The sequence below is a fragment of the Pelodiscus sinensis genome, chromosome 8 (assembly GCF_049634645.1).
Source record: "Pelodiscus sinensis isolate JC-2024 chromosome 8, ASM4963464v1, whole genome shotgun sequence".
In the NCBI taxonomy this organism is placed as follows: Eukaryota; Metazoa; Chordata; order Testudines; family Trionychidae; genus Pelodiscus; species Pelodiscus sinensis.
The window spans coordinates 26,543,643-26,565,080 of NC_134718.1; the positions used below are offsets into that span (position 1 = coordinate 26,543,643).

Below are 21,438 nucleotides of genomic sequence, written 5' to 3' on the forward strand. Positions count from 1 at the left end.
CTCCTCTTTGGTAAGAGTGTTATTGAGTTAACTATAAATTATTGAGACTGTAAAATCTCTTTGCGGGTACATTTTTCTCTTTTTTTTAAATGCAATTCTCAAAAAGTGCTGGGCCAATAAAAGGATATTTGCTTATAGTCCTGGTCATCAAACACTCATATATTTGGCTTTGATGTGGAAATTCTGGGCCATTCAGAAAAGCAACATGGCTTCACTGAAGTTAATGAGAATCTTGATGATAGAATTTGTCTTCAGCTAATCATGTGAAACGAGTATCATTTTATATCTCATAACCTAATGTAATGATTAAAAAATTCTCCTGCAGTAGAAGAAATATAGCAAAAATACTCATGTGTGTAAAAAAACATGTTTCAAAACTATGTTTATAGTATATGTACACTATGCACAGTTTTCAAAACCCCTAATGTTCTTAAGATCCTTTGAAAACCCTAAACAATTATATATTTGTGATAGTACTGAACCATTTCTTTAAGTGCATTAGGAGATTTCTGTTATTTCCCCTGAAGCATCTAAGGCTGTCCATTCTTGGAAGGAGATAATGGTCCCCCTCAACTCGATGGTTGGTCTCTTTCACTGATGACATTTAGATCTTCCTCTAAGTATTCCTCTTTATTGAATCAACATACCACTGCTTTTGAGAAAAAAATCTTGTTTACCACAAGATGCTTTGCACTTACCATTTGTGATTCAGTTTATCAGCAGAATAATTTAAATTCTAAAAACTATAAAAAAATGTTCTTGAAAAGTTTCATTTAAATTGCTGTACTGCTGTAGACTAAACTTGCATATCTGTGTATGGTCCTGATTTAAGAAACTACTTAAACACGTGAATTGCTTTAAGCATGTGAATGGTAGCATCAACTTTAAGATAACTTCTTTTTACTTCACTTGGAGCTATGCCAGATAATGCAAAGGTGAAAATAAGGTCAGAATTTAGCCAATAGTTAATAAATAGCTCTGCTGCAAGCATAAAAAAGGCTACTACTCAGCAAAACCAATATGGTAAAGGAAAACCATGCAGACAGACTTTCTTCCCATTCTCTACCCATGTAATTTAAAAAAGTCTGAGAGGAGTAGCTATGTTAATCCTAATTTTAAAAACACTGAGTGGTCCTGTGGCACCTTAGAGACTAACCAAAATATATAGTGTTGGAAATAAGCCAGGACACTCTGGATGTAGGTGAAAACAAGCGGAAGATTTATTACACCAGCTGATGGAGTGACACGCAGGGGTTACCCTGGTGAACACTGGTTAATGAACACTGTACAATAGGTTATATGGTCAGCAGGTGGACGGAGGAAAAATGATTTGATAGGTCTAGCAGCAAGACGAAATGAGCACATAAGCCAATAGAACTACTAAAGATTACATAATATCTCCGCCCATTGCAAAGTAACAATTTATTAATTAATACATATAGGTGTTTATTGTTTAAATGCCAAAACATGTCAGCAAAACAGTAATAACATTTAGTCTGCATTTATGATGATGATGTTTCTTATAGCAGGCGGGTATGGCCTTGAGTTGGTGCAGCACTGGGTTCTCAGGCTCATTATCTAGGAGTGAAGCAAGAAGCAAGACGGTTAAGCAAATTTATGAATGCTATCTTAAGCAAAATGTGTTAGGTTACTAACTGGAGTCCAGTTCGAGTGTCTTAGAATGTGGTTGCTATGGAGCCCAGGGTTGTTCCACTGTCTGCAGCTCTTATCCTGACTGTGGTGTTCCCAGGCCTTAACCCTAGAATGGAGTTATGCTGTTAAGAGGCCTACTAGCACATTTAGGGGTGCCTCAGTTTACCCTGCTGTTCCCTCCTTTTGACCTTAGGGTTCTCTGACCCGCCAGGTCAAATACAGTAATTTCAGGGTGTTCGTTCTACGCTGGAAGCGACGGCACAATACCAGTACCAGTATGAATGTTATGATTGAAACTCCCCACATAATTTGGCAAAACACTACCCAAATCCACCCCCAGGGTATTTCTTCACCAGTGAAGGCGCTGCCCATGATCACATGTTGGACCTCTACTGCCTGGTTGAGTGCCTCAGAGAAGTGAGTCTTGGCATGATCCACGGTATTACCTAACTGTGTGTACCGCAGACGACTGATTGCAATGCGTCTTTTGGCAAGGGTTACCAGCTCCTCGATCTTAGCCTGCAGGGCCAGTAAACCCTTCTCTAGATATTTACTGTCACTGTGCCATTCAGGGTCCCAAGTAAAGTTACCGAATATAGCTGGTGTACGGTACAGTCGTGTTCCATCTACAGTTAGAACTGACCTGTGAGGGACTGGAATGCACACAGATGGATATGAGGAGGGGCATGTTTGTGCATTTAACTGAATGGAGTGGTTAGTCCGGGCAGTCAAACACCAGTAGGTACCATTCATTTGGATCAGCTCAGTATGTGCAGGTGTCTCTGTGACGGCCACTTCAAACCTAGACAGATTCGTCATGGTGTTATAAGGGCAGGTGCACAAGATTTCCTTATCAGAGTGGGTACAGCAGTCTCGGGGAAATAATGCACCCCCAGGGCCTTCGGAATATGCGATACCTTCCACCTTTACCACATGACCCTGTTTAGGCACCGGTAGAGCTGTTACTATTCTGGCTGATTGCACATGGGGTATACCTAGAGGAGCTAGGAGCTGGAAGGTTATACTGCTACCTGTCCAGCTAGGTCTCTGTACCCGCATGGATTCTCTGTGTCCCCATAGCCATGGGTCTGTCTGGGGAAGATGAGGCCTTATCACCTTCATAAGAGCAGGATGAACTCGGCCCTCCAGTAAATCAGTTACAATTCCCTGGAGTACGATAGCTGAGGCTTGCTCAAGTCTCCAACACTGATCTTCTAAATCCTTTAATTTCGTACCATTAATGAGCAATTCCACAAGTTGTTGATCTAGATATCTGGTTATGTCTAATGACGTTGATACTGAAGTAGACAGCTCCCTCAGGCTACTGAGGATGAGCTGGCCGGCATGGCTGGTGTCTAAACCCCCTCGGGCATTTGATATGATTGCACCTGCTAACTTGGATTCTATGCGGTGCCGTTCTTCTGCCTGTTGGGCTATAACAAAAGTATTACTAATAGAGTTTCCTGCTCCGAACCATCCTGCAATTGTGTCCGTTAATCCCCGTTTTTGCCTGGGTAGTCGTTCACTAATTTGGGTAGTTAATTTAGTGAGGCTAGCACACTGTTGCCCAATATCATCTAGGGCGATTTGGACATTGACCTGATAAGTATGGAACACTACAGAGGTAAGGACTGATAATTTTGGTCCTATTAACACAAGTCCTGGTTCTAGAACGGGGGTTTGTTCAGGACAAGATACACAGACGGGGGGTTCAACTTTGGTTTCTAGAACCTGGTTAATGGTATTTAAGGAGAGGCAGTTCAATGATGGCCATTGACTGAGAAAGTGTTGCCATGTACTTAAGGAAACCCGTGTCTGGGCTACTAGTGGTATATTCCATGGAGAGTCACCACTTCCTACCTCAATGGGCACTTGATATGTGTAGTTGGTGCAAGATTTGCTATTCATATTTGGTTTCTTCCCTAAAAAATCCCACATAAATTCTAACATGGAGGACTGGGTGGTTTGGGTCCTACGGGGGCTGGAATTTGCACAGTAAGCAAAATAATTATGTGTGAAGGAGGGCTGGCTCAAGGCCTTGTATTCTCCATTTTGACCTGTTCTTATTTGTCCGTCTAAGTAGATAACCTGAATACTGGTCTTATTTACTGTGGTAACCGTCCCCCTTATGGGTCCGCAACAGGGTTCAAGAACATCTGTGGGGTTTAGGGCTCGAGGTGGTTATGCAATACACTCCCATGACTCCTTCCATGTATGTCCATCCGGCCCCAATATCTCTGGTACCTGGCACCAACGGAGGACGGGGCATTCTGCAGTGATGATAAGGGTGACATTACTCGTTTCCCTGTTTTTATAGGGGTTAACATATGATTTAATGAGCACCCTCTGGTGTTCAACCGGACCCCGCCCTAGCCATAGGTTGGCCCTTACCTTTGACCAAACCTGTGTAGGAGTTAGTTTCTGGGACTTACAATGGCTAAGGGTTTGGTTAGTATGGCAATTGAACCGTAGCACCCCCGGAGGGGGTGGGTTTAAGATCCAATTCCAGTCCACTCGCTTACAAGGTATTCCCCTCGCTCCTCTCCGGTGATACCACAGTAATAGCAGCAGACTCAGCGGGAGTGGCCTCATAGTCGGTAGCTGAGGTACCTGAAGAGGAAACTGGAGAGATAATGTTAGTGGTTTCGCTTACGGATTTGAACAATTTCAATTGGTTTTGATGCTTCCAAAATGTTCCCAATTTTCCCCCAATTTTGGCGCATGTACTGGTAGTTAGTAAGACTCGCATTGGGCCCTGCCATCTAGGTTTCAGAATTCCCTTTACTTCAGGGTAAATGCGGTACATCACTAGGTCTCCGACTTGAAATGCTGGTTTCTCTAAGAAGGTGTTGTCATCTAGTTGGGTTTGATTTGCCTTTACTTGTTTATATAGCTTCTTAAGTTCCATATCCAGTGCTTTGATATATACTTGCACCCGATTGGCAAATGGGCCTGACTCCTGGGCTGGTAAGAGCGCATCGGTGGGCATTCGCATAGCTCTTCCTGTCATTAATTCAAACGGAGTCAACTGTGTTAGTCTGTTTGGGCTGCCTCGGATCCGGTAAAGTACAGCCGGCAACATACGTGCCCAGCTATCTCCGGTGTCCAGGACTGCCTTTGTTAAAGAAGTTTTTATAGTTCTGTTCATTCTTTCGACCATCCCTGAGCTTTCAGGGTGGTATGGAATATGGAAGCGCTGTTTAATTCCCAGAGCTTTGCAGGCTTCTTTCATTGCCTTTCCTGTGAAATGAGTTCCCTGGTCGGAGTCGATCGAGTGAGGCAATCCCCATCTTGGTATAACCTCTTCTGCTAAAATGCGGGCTACTGTGGTAGCAGTACAGTTTTTAGTAGGGAAAGCTTCAACCCATCGAGTGAAGGTGCCCACAATCATTAAAATGTATTTATACCCCCGGCTTGGTGGCAGGGGTCCCGTAAAATCTATTTGTAAGTGTTGCCAGGGTCCCTCTGGTCATGGCTGGTGATTTAGGGGAATTTTTTTCCTTTTGCCTGTATTGACCTGGGCGCAAATTATACACCGCTTAAGGAACCGGGCCGTGTCCCTTGCTTTGGTTGGCCACCACCAGGGTTCCAGAGCAGCTTTCATTTGCCTCCAGCCCAGATGGGCAGGGGAGTGTATAACTTCTAACAACAGGTTACGTATACAGGCGGGTGCCACAAGCTGCTGTTCTCCAGGGGCATACCATAATGGTTTCTTATACACACAACCCAAGGACTCCAATTTCTGTTCCTCCTCCGTACTTAGGGAAGAGTATAGGGCAGTAAGATTTATTTCCTCTTTGATTTCTTCAGCTGCGCTAACACTTAGTGGCATTACTTGTGCTGCTTCTTTAGCTCGGAAGTCTGCCCAATAGTTTCCCTTCTGTTCTTCACTATCAATTTTGCGATGTGCCTTAACTTTAACCACAGCCACTTCAGCAGGGAGTTTGATAGCTTCCACCAGTTTTTGGACAGCTTCCAAATGATTTATGGGTTTGCCAGTGGTGGTGCGGAAGCCTCTACGTGACCACACATCCATATAATCATGCACCACTCCAAAAGCATACCGGCTGTCAGTATACACAGTGATTCTTTTTCCCTGGCCAGCATAAAGAGCTTCGGTGAGTGCAGTCAGCTCTGCTTCTTGTGCAGATTTGGAACTTTCCAATTTACCAGCAGCAATTACGGTTCCATCTCCTAACACCACAGCCCATCCTGTGGAGGGTACCCCACTAATGTACTTCCTCGATCCATCCATGTACAGAGTTAGGTCTGGGGTTTCTAGGGGCTGCTCTTTGACACTCCCAAGTACTTCTTCTTCCTTGTCCACTAAACACTCATGCACATCCCCTTCAATATTTAGAAACTCAGCTATGTTAATTCCTTTGTCCCTTACTATCGAAAAGTTAGGATTCTGAAGACACAGGACGGATTCCCATTGGCTCCGCCAGGCATCGGTTACAGATTTGAGTCGCCCGGTGTTAAGGAGGTCGATAAGCGTGTGGGGTGTGTGTAAAATTAGGATTCCGGTGAGGGTGTATGGTTCACAAGTTTTTACAGCCCAGGTGGCGCAGTCTAGGGCTGCAACACATTCCGATAATCCTTGTGAAACAGGAGGCCTTGGGGTGGACAGATATGCAACAGGACGCGGGCGGTCCCCGTGAGTTTGCAATAGCACAGCAGAATACTGAGTTTTACTGTGGTTACAATAGAGATGGAACGGCTGCTGCATATCAGGTAAGCCAAGACAGGGTGCTGAAGCAAGGGTCTGTTTGATTTTTCTGAAAGCTTCCTCCTGGGGGGTTTCCCATAATACTAGGTCGTTAGCTGGTTCCCCCCGCCACCCCCACCCCCCCCGTACCAGGGCTTGGATGGGTTCCACTATATCAGAAAATTCAGAGATATAAGCTCTACAGTAGTTTAGAAGACCTAAGATTCTGTGGACATCTCTGACTGTTCGGGGCTTGGGTAATTCTTTAATGGCCTTTTTCCTGTCCTCTGTGAGGGCCTTTTGTCCCTGGGAAATTTCATACCCTAGGTATAAGACCTTTGGCTGTTGTAGCTGGGCTTTTTTAGCACTCAGTTTAAATCCAGCTTCCTGCAGGTTTAACAATAGCCTGTTTAAAGTTTTTAGATGGTCATTTTCATTAGAGTTGGCAATTAATAGATCATCCACATACTGCAGTATCACTGTGTCCCCCTCCGTTTGGACGTGTTCTAGGACTTTTGCCATGGCTTTGTGGAAGATTGAAGGGGACCCATGATATCCCTGGGGTACACGAGTCCAAGTGTACTGCTGGTTTCCAAGGGTGAAGGCAAACTTGTCCTGACTTTCACTAGCAAGGGGAATGCTCCAAAACCCGTTTGCCACATCCAGGACTGTGAATACTGAATGCGTCGGTCTTAAGAGATTTAGAATGGTGGCAGGACTTGCCACTATTGGGTGAGGTTTTGGGGTCACTCTATTCAGGTGGGTATAGTCCATAGTTAGTCTCCAAGTTCCATCAGGTTTTCTCACAGGCCAAATTGGGGAATTAGTAGTAGAGGTTATTTTCCATACTACTCCCCTTTGTTACAAATCCTGAACTACATTCTTGACCGCTTCTAGAGCATCGGGTTTTATAGGATATTGTCTGTGGGCTTTGTGCGTGGGTCCTTCTATGACTACTGGTTCGGTGCTTAACAACCCACAGTCTTGCTTATTAGTGGCCCAGACCCCAGGATATAGTGAGCACACAGTTGCGGCCAGACCATCACCCCACACTGGGGTGGTAACTTTATTGCTGGCTATTAAGGCAATGTTCTGAAGTGGTTGTATTCCCTGGCTCCTCTGAGAGGCCCATTCTATATTACTTGCTCTGGGGTTAATGACCCCCCCAAGCTCGGTGAGGAGATCAATGCCACAGATTGTCTCTACTTGTGTAGGGCAGACCCAGATTTGACTCACAGTAAAGGCATCTTCAAATTCAATTTCTACTGGTTGGCTTAAGGTAGCTTTTAATTTCTCTCCTCCTACTCCCTCAAGCCAGATATGCCGGCGAGTGAGGGGAAGGGGTTGGCTGGTTATTGATACCGAGGCTCCAGTGTCTATTAACATTTTGCACGGCCGGCCTCCCACACATGCGTTAAGAAACATCCTAGGGTTGCCTTCAGATCCAGCCACGGAGGCCACTGTAATCTATTTACTAGCCAGGATTTTGAGAATCTCTTGGATCTGTTGTTTCACTTGTCCTAAATCCTGCCCATTGTCTCTATTTTCTTGTGGGTTGGGAGCCGGGTGTTGGCTTTGTTTTACTGGCCATTGGCCTTCCTTACCCCCTCCGGGTCGATAACAGTCCTCTAGCAAGTGGCCCATCCGTTTACAGTTTGTACACTGGAGGTTGGTTTTAGTACAACACTCCCAGAACATGTGTCCTAATTTCCCACAGCCATGACAACGAAGGGCAGCTGAGGCACTGATCATGGTTTCTCCCTTTACTGCATGAACTGGAGTCCGTTTTGCTTCCCTCTGTCTCCTGGTTTCTAAGTCAGAAGCCCATTTCATTATATCTACGTATGTGTTTCCCACTGATACGCCTAGGGATAGCACAGCCTGATGGTCCGCTGACATCCCTTCCATTAAGAGCTGTAAAAATGCTTCATGGTCCCTATTTACACCATCGAGACCAGAGTAGGAGCGGAAGGCGGCCCATATCCTTTCTGCGTAAGTAGTGACCGCCTCTTCTTTATGTTGTGTGACTAATTTCAATGCTCCCAAATTGGTGGTGCGTTCCCCCAGAGCAAGGGAGAGGGCAGCTTTGAATTCTGCTAAGGTCCCTTCCTGATTATTTGCGAGATCTTGTCCAGGATGTTCAGGGTCTGGGGTAGGGTCCTCAGCCCAGATCCCAGTTCTCCATCGGTCCTCCAAGTTTTCCCACACATCCTTGGGACATTTACATTTAATCAGGATGTGTTGATCCTTTTTGTGTAACCCATGCATTTCTCCCAAACCCTCCAGTTTGTCCCAAAATTCGGTATTCTTATGGTCTCTCTTCAAGGCTGGCAGCTCAGCTACAAAAGCTTGTTTCTCTAAGGATGTAAATGGGTGATACACTGAGACAGTCTAGGAGTGGAATCCTCTGACTTGTTCTCCCTGTGCGTTTACATTTCGGACTCGCTGAGTCTGTGTCTTAATTGGGGCCATAAAAGTGGTTTGGCCCGTTGTAACTATCATCTGTGCCTCTTCTGGAGGATCTGGATATAATGAGGGATACAAGGGAGGTGCAGTTGGCATAGGTGCAGGAACTGCAAGATTGGTTTCTCCCTGTTTCACATTCTCTGGACACAGAGGTGCTGCAGCGTGTGGATTACAATTACATGGTTCACTGCTAGAAGAAGAATTATGCTTTTGGGCATTAACCTCTTCCTGCAGGGCTTTAATTTTCTTTTCCTTTAGCGTAAGGATGTCTAACACTGCTATCACTGCTTTCTCGGTCTTATCTTTCTTTTGTTCTGACCACCACTTGCTCAAATCCTTTTCTGATACTGCACTTGGATAGCCTTGCTTTTTAATAGCAACTTGCCGGGTTTGGGCATGTTTATATTCTAAATATTCTTGAGGGCTAACACCGACTTCCTACCGTGCAGCCATATCTTACTGTGACAATTGAACTCCTCAATGCTCCTTTTGCGTTTTTTTTTGTTTGTTCACGCACACGTACACTGAAAGGAAAGGTTGCTGGGGCTTAACTCAGACCTAGTCAGTAGCATTCACTCCTCATTCATCAATTAACATTCATTCGGATGAGTGATTAGAATTGTGGTTTCCAACACACCATCAGAAGGAGGAATAGGATTACCCCTAACAGGAAGAGGAGCAATCCCTGGGGTTGCTCCAAATCCCAATAGTTGTCTAGAACAACCCACGGATTAGTGTACTCAGTCATTGGTTGCTAGCAATCCTATTCCCTAGCAACCAATGCTAAGGTATGACATACAAATGCACAACACGCGGTCCGGAGAACGCAGAGGTTCAGCAGATCACACTTTCCAGCTGTAACAGCTACAGCTCACTCTCAAACCTTCCCAGTCCCTCCGGACAGGCTCTGGTTCTTTCTCTTCCAGCCAGGACTCGGGTGCCTTGGCTCCCAGTCCGGCTGGGCTTATCTTCCAGCTTGGGCTCGGGCACCTTGCTCGCGAACCGGCTGTGCTTATCTTCCAGCTCGGGCTCGGGCACCTTGCTCTCGAACCAGCTGGGCTTATCTTCCAGCTCGGGCTCGGGCACCTTGCTCTCGAACCAGCTGGGCTTACGGAGGTTGCGCGCGGTTTTCCTCCCTGCTTCTGCTTTTTGGTACCTCCTCGGGGATTCCACACATGACTTAACTGTCCCTCTTTAGCTACATCTTTCAGACGCACTCTTAGGGATCAGCCTTTACCCCCGAAATTCCGTGTGTGGCTTATACCGTACGGTGTTTTCTCCTTGTAGTGCCTCTTGGTACCCTCACAATTGCCGGCGGGGATTTGCATTATGCAAGAGTGTGTACATTAAGTGCCTGTTGGGGGGCGTCCACCAGGTCTTACAATGTTACGTGCAATGAGAGAGTGGGTCACCAGTTCGTGCTGCCTGCCGCCTTGCGTACTCGGCTGATCCCGAGCTTAACATACGGCTCAATCACTCCCTGGTGATTTATCCAGTCTCTCCGTAACGAGCCCCTTAGTTCTAACAGTACACAACCCTCTTGTGCTCGTCCCCTGTGGGGGCTTAGATGTTCCTCCCTCCCTCTTTCAGGCCTGCCTCATATACTTGGTTCACCCTCATCCAGGTATCTCATGCCTCAAATGGGAACGGAAACAGGATGTGTCTGAAGGAAACCAGAGACGTCAACCCCTAGACCTAATGAGGTGGTAAATTAAATATACTCACCTCTCTTGGGTTTCAGTCTCCAGCTCCTGATCAGCTCACAAGCCTGTATCCCGGACGAGCCCGCAATTTGTTGGAAATAAGCCAGAACACTCTGGATGCAGGTGAAAACAAGCGGAGGATTTATTACACCAGCTGATGGAGTGACACGCCGGGGTTACCCTGGTGAACACTGGTTAATGAACACTATACAATAGGTTATATAGTCAGTAGGTGGACGGAGGAAAAATGATTTGATAGGTCTAGCAGCAAGACTAAATGAGCACATAAGCCAATAGAACTACTAAAGATTACATAATATCTCCGCCCATTGCAAAGTAACAATTTATTAATTAATACATATAGGTGTTTATTGTTTAAATGCCAAAACATGTCAGCAAAACAGTAATAACATTTAGTCTGCATTTATGATGATGATGTTTCTTATAGCAGGCGGGTATGGCCTTGAGTTGGTGCAGCACTGGGTTCTCAGGCTCATTATCTAGGAGTGAAGCAAGATGCAAGATGGTTAAGCAAATTTATGAATGTTATCTTAAGCAAAATGTGTTAGGTTATTAACTGGAGTCCAGTTCGAGTGTCTTAGAATATGGTTGCTATGGTGCCCAGGGTTGTTCCACTGTCTGCAGCTCTTATCCTGACTGTAGTGTTCCCAGGCCTTAACCCTAGAATGGAGTTATGCTGTTTAGAGGCCTACTAGCACATTTAGGGCTGCCTCAGTTTATCCTACATATAGAATCATGAGCTTTCATGGGCAAAATCCACTTCATCAGATGAATTGGAGTGGAAATAACAGAAACCAAGGTGTGTATATATATGTACCAGCAGATGAAGAACCTGTCAATTGTAGGTCCCATGTTTATGAGGCTGATTAAGTGGGCTGGATGTATCCCATATATAGCTTTTCATGTGGAAAGACAGATGTTAATGGCAGGAGATATTGGCTTGGTAATGCGCCAACCAGTTAATATCCCAGGGTAACAGTGTCAAATCTGTAGATAAATTCCAGTTTTGCAGATTCTGTAATTGGCTAGTTAAATGCCTTTGTAGAAGAATGGCTACTTTAAAATCCACAATTGAGTGACCAGACCAGGCAGGTTAAAATGTTTCCCTTCAGGTTTGTGTGTGCTACCATTTCTGATACAGGCAGTCCCCGGGTTACGTATAAGACAGGGACTGTATGTTTGTCCTTAAGTTGAATCTGTATGTAAGTCGGAACTGCTGCTGAAACTGACCGCCAGTTCTGACTTACATACAGATTCAATTTAAGAACCCCAAGCTTCCCCAAGTCAGCTGCTGCTGAAACTGATCAGCAGCTGATTCCAGGAAGCCTGGGGCAGAGCAACTCTGCCTCGGGCTTCCTGTAGTCAGCGCCGGTCAGTTTCAGCAGTGGCTGACTTGGGGGCGCCTGGGGCAGAGCAGCTGGGGTGCTGCTGGGTTGCTCCAGCAGCACCGCTCCTCGGCGCTACTGGACCAACCCAGCAGCACCCCAGCTGCTCTGCCCCAGGCGTCCTGATTCAGCCACTGCTGAAACTGTCCAGCAGCGGCTGAATCAGGACCTGGGGCAGAGCAGTTGGGGTGCTGCCGGGTTGGTCCAGTAGTGCCCAGAAGGCGCTGCAGGACCAATTGGCAGCGCCCCAGCTGCTCTGCTCCAGGGTCCAAAACAAAAGCCTGGTCTGCTGGGGGGGGGGCACACTAGCCCCCCCCCCCCAGCAGACCAGGGATACGGGTAGCAGAGCCGCAGCGGGGTGCCGCGCCTCTGAGGCTTTGCTCTGGCAAAGCCTCAGAGGCGCGGGACCCCCCGCGGCTGCGGCTTCCGTCCCGGTGCCTGTGGTCTGCTTGGCCCCCCCAGCAGACCACAGGCACCGCAACTGAAGCGGCAGCAGCGGGCGGGTTCCCCGCTTCTGAGGCTTTGCCAAAGCAAAGTCTCAGAAGCGCGGGGAACCGCCGCTGCTGCCGCTTCAGTCCCCTGCCTGTGGTCTGCTGGGGACCGTCCCCAGCAGACCACAGGCACCGCAACTGAAGTCTCAGAAGCGCGGGAACCCGCCCGGTGCCCCTGGTCTGCTGGAGACGGTCTCCAGCAGACCAGGGGCACTGGAGCAGCTTACGAACGGGGCTTTCTCGCCCCGGAGCTCGCAGGTAGCAATCCGCTACCTCGACCTCCTGGGCGAGAAAGCCCCGTTCGTAAGTGCGGATCCGACGTAAGTCGGATCTGCGTAAGTCGGGGACTGCCTGTATTTGATTTATGTCTGTTTTTCCTTTCTCATAGAGACTGTCCAATGTGACCAATATACATAGCAGAGAGGCTTTGCTGGCATTTCATGGCATATATTACATTAGAGGATGTGCAGTTGTATGAGGCCCTGATGTTGTGACATATGTACTTAGGTCCTGTGATGATGTTGCTTGTATAGATATGTGGACAGAGTTGGCAATGAGGTTTGTTGCAGGGGCAGGTACCTGGGTGAGTATATCCTGGGCCAAAACAAAGATATTAATTGGTTGGCACATCAAAAGCTATGTATGAGACACATCCAGCCCATTTAATTAGCCTCACGAACAGCAGTCCTACAACTGACGGGTACTTCTTCTGCTGTTATATATATCTTTTAATTTTTGTTATTTCCACTCCAGTTTATCTGATTAAGTGGATTTTGCCCATGAAAGCTCATTCTCTATCTTTTGGTTAGTCTCTAAGGTGCTGATTTGTGTCCATTTATTCTATTCATTGTTTGTAGGGAAGTTAAGCATTTTAAAAGGATGCTATTAATTGAGTAAGGCACAACTTTACATTTAAAAAATCTCAGAGGGTGTGACGGTCCTGCCTCTCCCCCTCACGTCCGGGAAAAAGGGGGAGGGGAGGCTAGGCGCCCGCCACGTCTCTACCTATCCGCGTCGCCCCCGTCTTAGGACACCCGGAGTCTCATAAGTGAGGTCCTCCAGCTGTTCGGCGTCGAGTGTTCCCCCTCCGGCACGTTCTCCCCGAGCAGAGGGGGGAAAAGGGGGGCTCAGGCCCGCCCTCAGTCACGGGCCCCGGCCCAGGGCCCTAAGGACTCCGACTGACTACCAGTCTGGGTCCGGCTGACGGAGGTGTGCCCCTAAATGCATCAGCCCACGGGCTTCCTCACCGCCCTGCCCTGGGCCACTTCCTTTTCTCCCCTCGGTGGTCCTTACCCCCAGCGGCGGGGCGTCTCAGTGGGGCGACAGATCGGGGAATGTCACGGTCCTTCCGGGCGAGTTGCGTCTCTCCGTCCTGCTGCTCTCCCCCCTGCTTGTGTTGCCCGGCCGTATTTGGAGCTCCCGGTGGGCCGGCCCCCCCGGTGGTCGACCCCCCCCCCCCAGTTGGGGCCATTGATTGGCCTTTCGGCCCGTCCAGGCTGGCCCCTGCACCTATCCGGCGGCGGCCGGGCATCCTCCCAGCTGAGCCACGTTTTTGCGCAGCTGATCCACGGAGCTGCCCCGCCAAGCCGCGCCTCCGCTCAGCTGAGCCGCGGCGTCCCTGCTCAGCTGAGCTGCGGTGTTTCTGTTGAGCCGCGGCTTGGGAGCAGCCGGCGCACAGCCGGTATCTGCTCCGCGGCTTCTGTTCTTCGGTGCAGGGCTTTGCTGCCCCGTCACAGAGGGGTAGTTGTGTCAGTCTGTAATTTAAAAAAAATCTTTGTTACTATCAATGGGGTAAATCATCTGGAATTGAAGGGTACTTATTCTAATATTTTGGAGTTCAATGTCATGCAAGTCCTGACAAGAAACTGATTGGGTATTAGATAAGAAGTGCATCTAAAAATTCAAAGACACATGTCAGTATGGAAATTGTCTGGTGGGCCATGAATGCTCTTGAAATTGTGGGTTGAGTGTTGAAGGGGGTGAGGGCTCTGGTTGGGGATATGGGCTCTAGGGGAGGGCAAAAAATGAGGAGTTCAGGGTGTGGGATGAAGCTTTGGACTGGGAAAGGGAGTTAGGGTGTGGGGGTGGTAAGTGCTGTGGGTGTGGGCTCTGGAATCAGGTTGGGAATGAGGAGATTAATGTGTAAGAGCATGTTCCAGGCTGGGATGGAAGCGTTCGGAGAGTGGGAGGGGGATCAGGGCAAGGGAAGGATGGTTGTGGTATGAGGGAAAGGTAGAGTGCGCACTTTGGGTGGCACTTACCTTCAGCAGCTCCCAGAAGCAGTGGCAGCCCCTGCTTTGGCTCTTAAGCAGAGGTGGGGCCAAGTGGCTCTCTGCACTGCTCTGTCCAAAGGTGCTGCCCTTACCTACCATAGTTCCTGGCCAATGGAAACTTCAGAATTGGCACTTTGGGAGTGGGGGAAAACAGAGCCCCCAGGCTGCCCCTATGTCTGGGAGCAAAAGTGGAGAGATGCTACTGCTCCCAGAAGCTATGCGGAGCCATTGTACATGTGGAGCAGGCCCCCGACACAGCTCCCTGACTGGAGATTCAGGACTAGATTGAAAAGTCTGATGGCACAGACTGGATGCAGCCTGTGGGGTGGGGTTTGCCCACTCTGCCCTAGTAGAAATGGGTCCTCTTTGAAGCATCGGCGCATTATCACTATTTCATAATAACTGAATATTTTCACTTACAAATTCAGAAGATTGAGGTCTGTTCAGATTATTTAAATCGCGGCTTCATTTGCCTTTGCTGAACAAACAAATCGACATGCCTCTGCCGACAGAGGCATATAGTTTAGACGTACCCTTGGTTATGTAATATATTTATATTTGTATGTAAAAACACAAATGGGTTTATCACTGTCACACAATTCAAATATGTAATATACATGAAAGAGAGAGCAATTGAATAACACACTTTCTAAAGACTGTCTTAAAGTAGTTTACTTTAGTTATTTTAGCAAAGACAACTCCTCCCCTTTATTTCTTAGACGTCTTTCCACAAACATAGACATTGCAAACCAAGGAGCAAAAAACAGAATGGTTATTTTTAAGGAAAACCAAAATAAAACAATAATAATTAAGTTTTCAAGAAGTTAATCAAAGGAAGGAAAGAGCAGGGCCCACTAGGTCTTGAAGCTTCTATGCAAATACCAATCTCTGCAATTCAAAGCCTAAATGCATCAGCATTGAGCACTCTATAATGTGAGAAACAGCTAGATTAAACAGATGAAATACATTATTCAAATGAGGCTGAATGACAGATTCAAAACAGACTGAGAACTATTGCTAATTTTCTGTGTGTGAGAAAGAGTGGAAGAACGGAACGTTGTGATGCATAGAGATCAATGCCAGCTTTATACAGCCAACCTTCTATTGAGAACCTCTTTACTCTGGTGGCAGTCCCATTGAGTTCAGTGATAGTCCACTTAGAACGAGATTCTACTTGTGAAGAGTGGGAGACTCTGGCATATACTGAACTGAAACTAATGTTTGTATGGAAGCCGGGGGACCACATTTCCACAGTGAGAGAGTATTTTGATAAAATGATGTGAAAATCCATAGAAATATCAAGATGAGGACACAAAAACAAAATAAATAAAAAGCTAAAACCTCATCTACATGTAAGCAACTGAAATGGTACTATGACACAAAAGTTAGAATAATGCTACATTTATGGACTCCGTAGCATATTTGAGAAGTCCTGATGTATTGCCATCAGGTCCAGTGACACTCTTGCTTCATAGATTTTTTGGTGGCAGAGTGAATCTCTTCCAGTATTTTTAAAAGTCTCAGAGGGGATAGCTGTGTAGGGTGTGTCTACACTGCAGCGTTATTTCAGAATAACTAGCATTATTCTGAAATAACAATGTGAGCATCTACACAGGCATTCCGTTATTTCAAAATAATATTGAAATAATGGGTGGCTTATTCCGAAATCTGTAAACCTCATTCCATGAGGAATAACTCCTCTTCCGAAACAGCTATTTTGAAATAGCTGCAGTGTGGACGCTCCACTGCTGCTATTTCGAAATAGCTCCTCACCAGGGCCATTCTAAGTGATTTCTCCCTTCTGCTTCCTGGGACTCTAAATCAAGATAGCATGTCCACATTAGAGAAGCGTGCCTTAGACTAATTTTGAGGCTTCCTTGTAGTGTGGACGCTCTATTTCGAAATAAGATATTGTGGAATAATTATTCTGGAATAGCTCATTTTGAAATAAGCATGCAGTATAGATGTACCCTTAGTCTGTAACTGAAAAAACTTAAAAACCAATGAATGGTCCTGAAGCTCCTTAGAGACTAATCTGAAGAAGTGGGTTGTGCCCACGAAAGCTCATGATACCATCTACATTTTTTGTTAGTCTCTAAGGTGCTGCAGGACTATTTGTTGTTTTTTAATCTCTTCCATATATACAGGTTTCAGGGATTTCATTTACTACCAATGCATCCAGATCTCTGCATGGACTCTCTTCAGAATCATTAAGTTCAGAGCAGGCACTTTTACCATTATAAAGCAAATGCATATTTTACTTTGTAGCATGGGATACACACACTGCAAGTAAGATTAATGCATGCAACAACTTTTAAGCATTTGATAGTGTAAAAAGTGAACACATTCTTATAAGTCTAACACCTAGCTTAAACAATACTAATCTATAGATGAGCCAGTCTGGCTTCTCACTATACATTTATCAGCGCTCAGCTGACTTCTACAGCCTGGGCCAGAGCTGGCACCTGGTCTGCTAGCAGCCCAGCTATGTCCTCCAGAGCATTGTTTCTGGATATTTTTGATACCAAGGACTTCCTTGCTGCCTTCCAACACTCTCTGAGGGCATGCCTACACTAGGAAACTATTTCAAAATTAATAAAATCAACTTAATGACTCCATATATAACAAAATTGAAATAGCATGTCCCCACTACAGGGAAGCATCAAAATTAATTAGAATTAGTCCAAAATAGTGCGGCCACATTGAATGGAGCCCACCTTGGCTTTAGAGGCGCTGGAAGCACTCTGGGGAGGGCATCAGGAGGGTGGATACTTCCTGCAGCTTCTTGGTCAGGCAAGCTACAACATGTTTTCAGGGGTGTCTCACAAGCCACTCCTCCACTGCTTCCCCCCTTGTGGGACACAAAAGGGACGCAGTGGGCATGAGCCATCTTGTGCTCTGGTTGCCCTTGTGGATGCCACAGGACTCAGAGCATGGAGCTAGAGCTGCTGCAAAGCAGTGCCAGGCTCAAAGGCCTCATGCTGTGCCGCATGGCACAGTGATACCAGACTGGCTGCATCTTGCTCCAGCAGGACAAGGACAAGGACAAGCAGAACAACCCCCAGTGTGGCCCACAGGCCCTGCTCAGCCAAGTCCTGATACTCTTGTTGCTGCACACACCTCTCAATCCCCTGGACACAGTTGAACACTGCTTCTGTTGGAGGGAGACAAACTTGGACCACATCGCCCTGCAATGATGGGATGACCAGCAGTGGCTGCAGAACTTCCGCATGCAGAAGGTCACCTTCCTGGAGCTCTGCGAGTGGCTCACCCCTGTGCTGAGGTGACAGGACACCCGCATGAGACCAGCCATCTCCATGCAGAGGCGCGTGGCCATTGTCCTGTGGAAGCTCGCCACACTGGACAGCTATTGCTTTGTTGGGAACCAGTTCAGCATGGGAAAATCCACAGTCGGGGCTATGCTCCTGCAGGTAGCAAAGACCATGAAACACATGCTGATACAGAGCATTGTCACATGGACAGCATTGTGGATGACTTTGCCGCCATGGGCTTCCCCATCTGCAATGAGGGGGACATAAATGGCATGCACATCCCCATCCTGGCCCTGACCACTGGGCCTTGAAGTACATCAACTGTAAGGGATACTTCTCCATAGTGTTGCAGACCCTCATGGAACATGAGACACTTCACGGGATGTTTGGGAAAGCCACACAATGCCCACATCTTTTGGAACTGCTGCCCCTTTTTGTCCCCGACCACATCCTCAGAGTCAAGGAGGTGGACATGCCCATGTGCATCCTGAATGACACAGCCTACCCTTTTCTCCTTTGTTCATGAAGCCCTACATGGGCAGCCTGGACCCCAGAAAAGAGCAGTTCAAAACAGGCAGAGCAAGTGACACATGCTTATTGAATGTCATTCATCTGTTTAAAGGGGAGGTTCAAGAGTCTTCTTACCCATCTGGACCTCAGTGAGAGCAACATCCCCTTCGTGGTGGTAGCCTGTTGTGTGCTCCACAACCCCTGAAAAATCAAAGGGGAGACTTTTCTGTCAGGGTGAGGGGCTGAGGCTGAACGTCTGGCCAGAGAATTTGAGCAGCTGGACACCAGTGCCATATGGAGAGCACATCAACAGGCTGTGATAATCAGAGAGGTCTTGAGGGAGAGTTTTGTGCAAGCCAGTTGTGAGACTCTCCCCCATGGCTCTCCACAAGGCCCTCTGTGTGCCTTTCATCCCCCAACCTTCCCTTCCCCGGTCCTTCCCTTCTTTCCCACCTTCCCCCATTCCATACAGAGCAAAGAATAAAGACATCTTTGTTGGAAAAACAGGACTCTTTATTGGGGAGGACATAGAGCAGAAGAGAGACTGGGTAAAAAACCTGGAATGGGGAAGGGAGCTCTGGGATGCAACTGAGAGTGATGCCTGCCTTTGGGTGATCATGAGGCATCAACCGCCTGAGAGGTCCAACCATCTCATTATTTGCAACCCTGGTGGTTCCTGGGGAGGCTAGGCGAGGAAGCCATGACAGAGAAGGTGTCTGGTGGCCTGCTCCATGCACACCGCCATGAGCTCAAAGAGATGGAGGAGGAGAACATGGTGTCGTGCTGGTGCACTAGCTGGTCCCAGGCAGCCTTCCTTTGCTCCAGCTCAGCCCAGCAATCTTCCCAGTTGGCAGCCTGCTCCTGATGCTTGTCCTCGAGTCCCTGCATGAAGGACTGCAGGTAGGCCATCTGCTCCAGCATGAAGTCCTCCAGGGTGCATTTCCTTCTCTGGATCCCACTCAGTTGGGTAGAATGGCATAGAGAAGGACATGTCAATCTTGTAGCTGTCCTAGCTGTGGAGAAAAGTTAAAAGATAGTAATCACAGGAGACACTGTGTATGAAGCCTAGCCCTAATCTCTGAACTGAAACTGAAGTTCTTGGTTCAGACAATGGTGATGTGCTTTGAGCAAGGCCATATGTTGCCTAGACAGCGGGCACTTTCCAGCAAGGGTACAGACTTCCCAGGGGAGCACTGCAACTCCCATAGTCCGGGGGCAAGCAAGCATGAGAAGGTGCCATCCAGGCCAGCAGCCTGTGGGTGGTGGGGGGGACAGGATGGCTTGCCTTCTTTCTGTGTCCTGCACACAGTGGGTCTGGAACTAGTGGCGTCCCTTAGATAGAAAACTTCTATCCCTGACCACTGGGAGGATGTTGGGGGAGGTGTATATAAGCATCAGACACCACTTGCTGGAGAGAGTGCCAATGAGTTCCCCCTCTTTCTCTCCCTGCCAGGTTCCCATGCAAAAGATCAATCTCCTACGCATCACTGTGCTTGATCAGAGTGAATGCTGACTGAATGTGGGCATAACCCTGGGCCATGTGCAGCAATGCTGTGTGGTTCCATGACCCCAGACTACTTAGTTTGGCATGGAAAGGTATCCTACCACAGAGACTGAAGTAAGGCAGGCCTCTCCAGGAACCTTGTGAGAAGGACCAAGGGGTTCCTGTGTTAGAGCATCATGGGGCTGAGTGCTCTGAACTGGTGCTCCATGTACACACATGTGCCCAGGCTGTTGTGTGCCCCCAAAACTGAATAGGCCAAGTGAAGAGAATAGGCCCCTCACAGTCTGTTGCCTGCCCCCACATGTAGATAGGGAAAGTTACAGAACTCATCTGAAGTTCCCTCTGGGTTCCTCTGAAGCCTGGGAGATATCCTGGAAGGTTAGGTGACCAGCTCCAGTGAGAAGCAGGTCCTGGATGGTGGTATTGATCATCTGGCTGCTCTCCCCCTCCTCCTCCTCCTCCTCCTCCTCCTGATTATCATCCTCCAGTCCCCTTGCCTCCCACAGTCTGATGCCAGGCTTGTCTTGGCTGCACTCAATTATGATGGTGGCATGCAGCTGGTCATAGTACTGAAAGGTGTGTTGTACTAACCCTAAGCATCTTTTCTGCTTGTTGGCCTTGTGGTAGGCCTACTGCATCTCTTTAATCTTGGAACTGGTCCAGTGTCTGGGTGTGCCCTTTGTCAGCCAGGCTGGTGGAAATCCTGCCTCAGATGACCACATTCCTTTTATTAGTGCGGAGATCCTGGAGGTTGGTCTCCTCCCCCCAAACCTTGATGAGGATAAGTATCTCTGCACCACTGCAGACCAGAGCTGTCCTGCATCCATGGGCAGGGGCAGCTGTGGGAGCAGAAGGAGTGCTAGCAGCTTTGGGAGAGTCCAAGGGAGCATTGTGGTCGGTCATGCCTGCCTCGGATGGTGATGTCTCAGATAGGGCTTTCAAGCTGGCCATGTGCGAGAAGTCCTTATGCTGCTGCCAGAACTTTTAAGCTCCATACGAGGAGGGGAGCAGTAGAGATACCAGGTGTGGTCAGAGTGGTCAGAGCTGCAGCTGCGAGAGGCCTCTGGAAGCCATTATTTTGAAATAGCAGCACTGGAGCATCCACACTAATGCTATTTCAAAATAACTATTTTGAAATGAGCGTTATTCCTCAATAAAGGCAGGAGTATAGTTATCAAAATAATGGACTTGGAAGTGTGGATACTCTGCTTATAACTTCAACCTAAGGGGAGGTTATTTTGAAATAATGCCTTAGTGTAGACCAGAGCTAAGAGAAATATCAGGGTACATCTACATTTGCTCCCTATCTCGAGATAGGGATACAAATGTAGTATACCGAAATTGTTAATGAAGCACGGGATTTAAATATCCCACGCTTAATTAGCATAATCAGATCTGGCCGCCATTTTGAAATCACATTATTGTGAAATAAAATGCCCTGTGTAGCAGCTT

General features: G+C 47.4%; 1 long non-coding RNA gene across 3 annotated transcripts; it reads right to left on the reverse strand.

The window, feature by feature from the left end:
• Positions 1 to 1,203: 1,203 nt before the first annotated feature.
• On the reverse strand, positions 1,204 to 13,859 carry LOC142830390 (uncharacterized). 3 transcript variants are annotated; one of them, XR_012905587.1, is made up of 4 exons: positions 13,721 to 13,859; positions 10,553 to 11,030; positions 4,086 to 4,275; positions 1,204 to 1,578 (listed from the first exon to the last, which is right to left on the reverse strand). It is a non-coding gene; the product is annotated as an uncharacterized LOC142830390 (long non-coding RNA). The 3 variants fall into 3 exon arrangements; XR_012905588.1 differs by having other exon boundaries at positions 4,045 to 4,275; XR_012905589.1 differs by lacking the exon at positions 4,086 to 4,275.
• Positions 13,860 to 21,438: the final 7,579 nt, after the last annotated feature.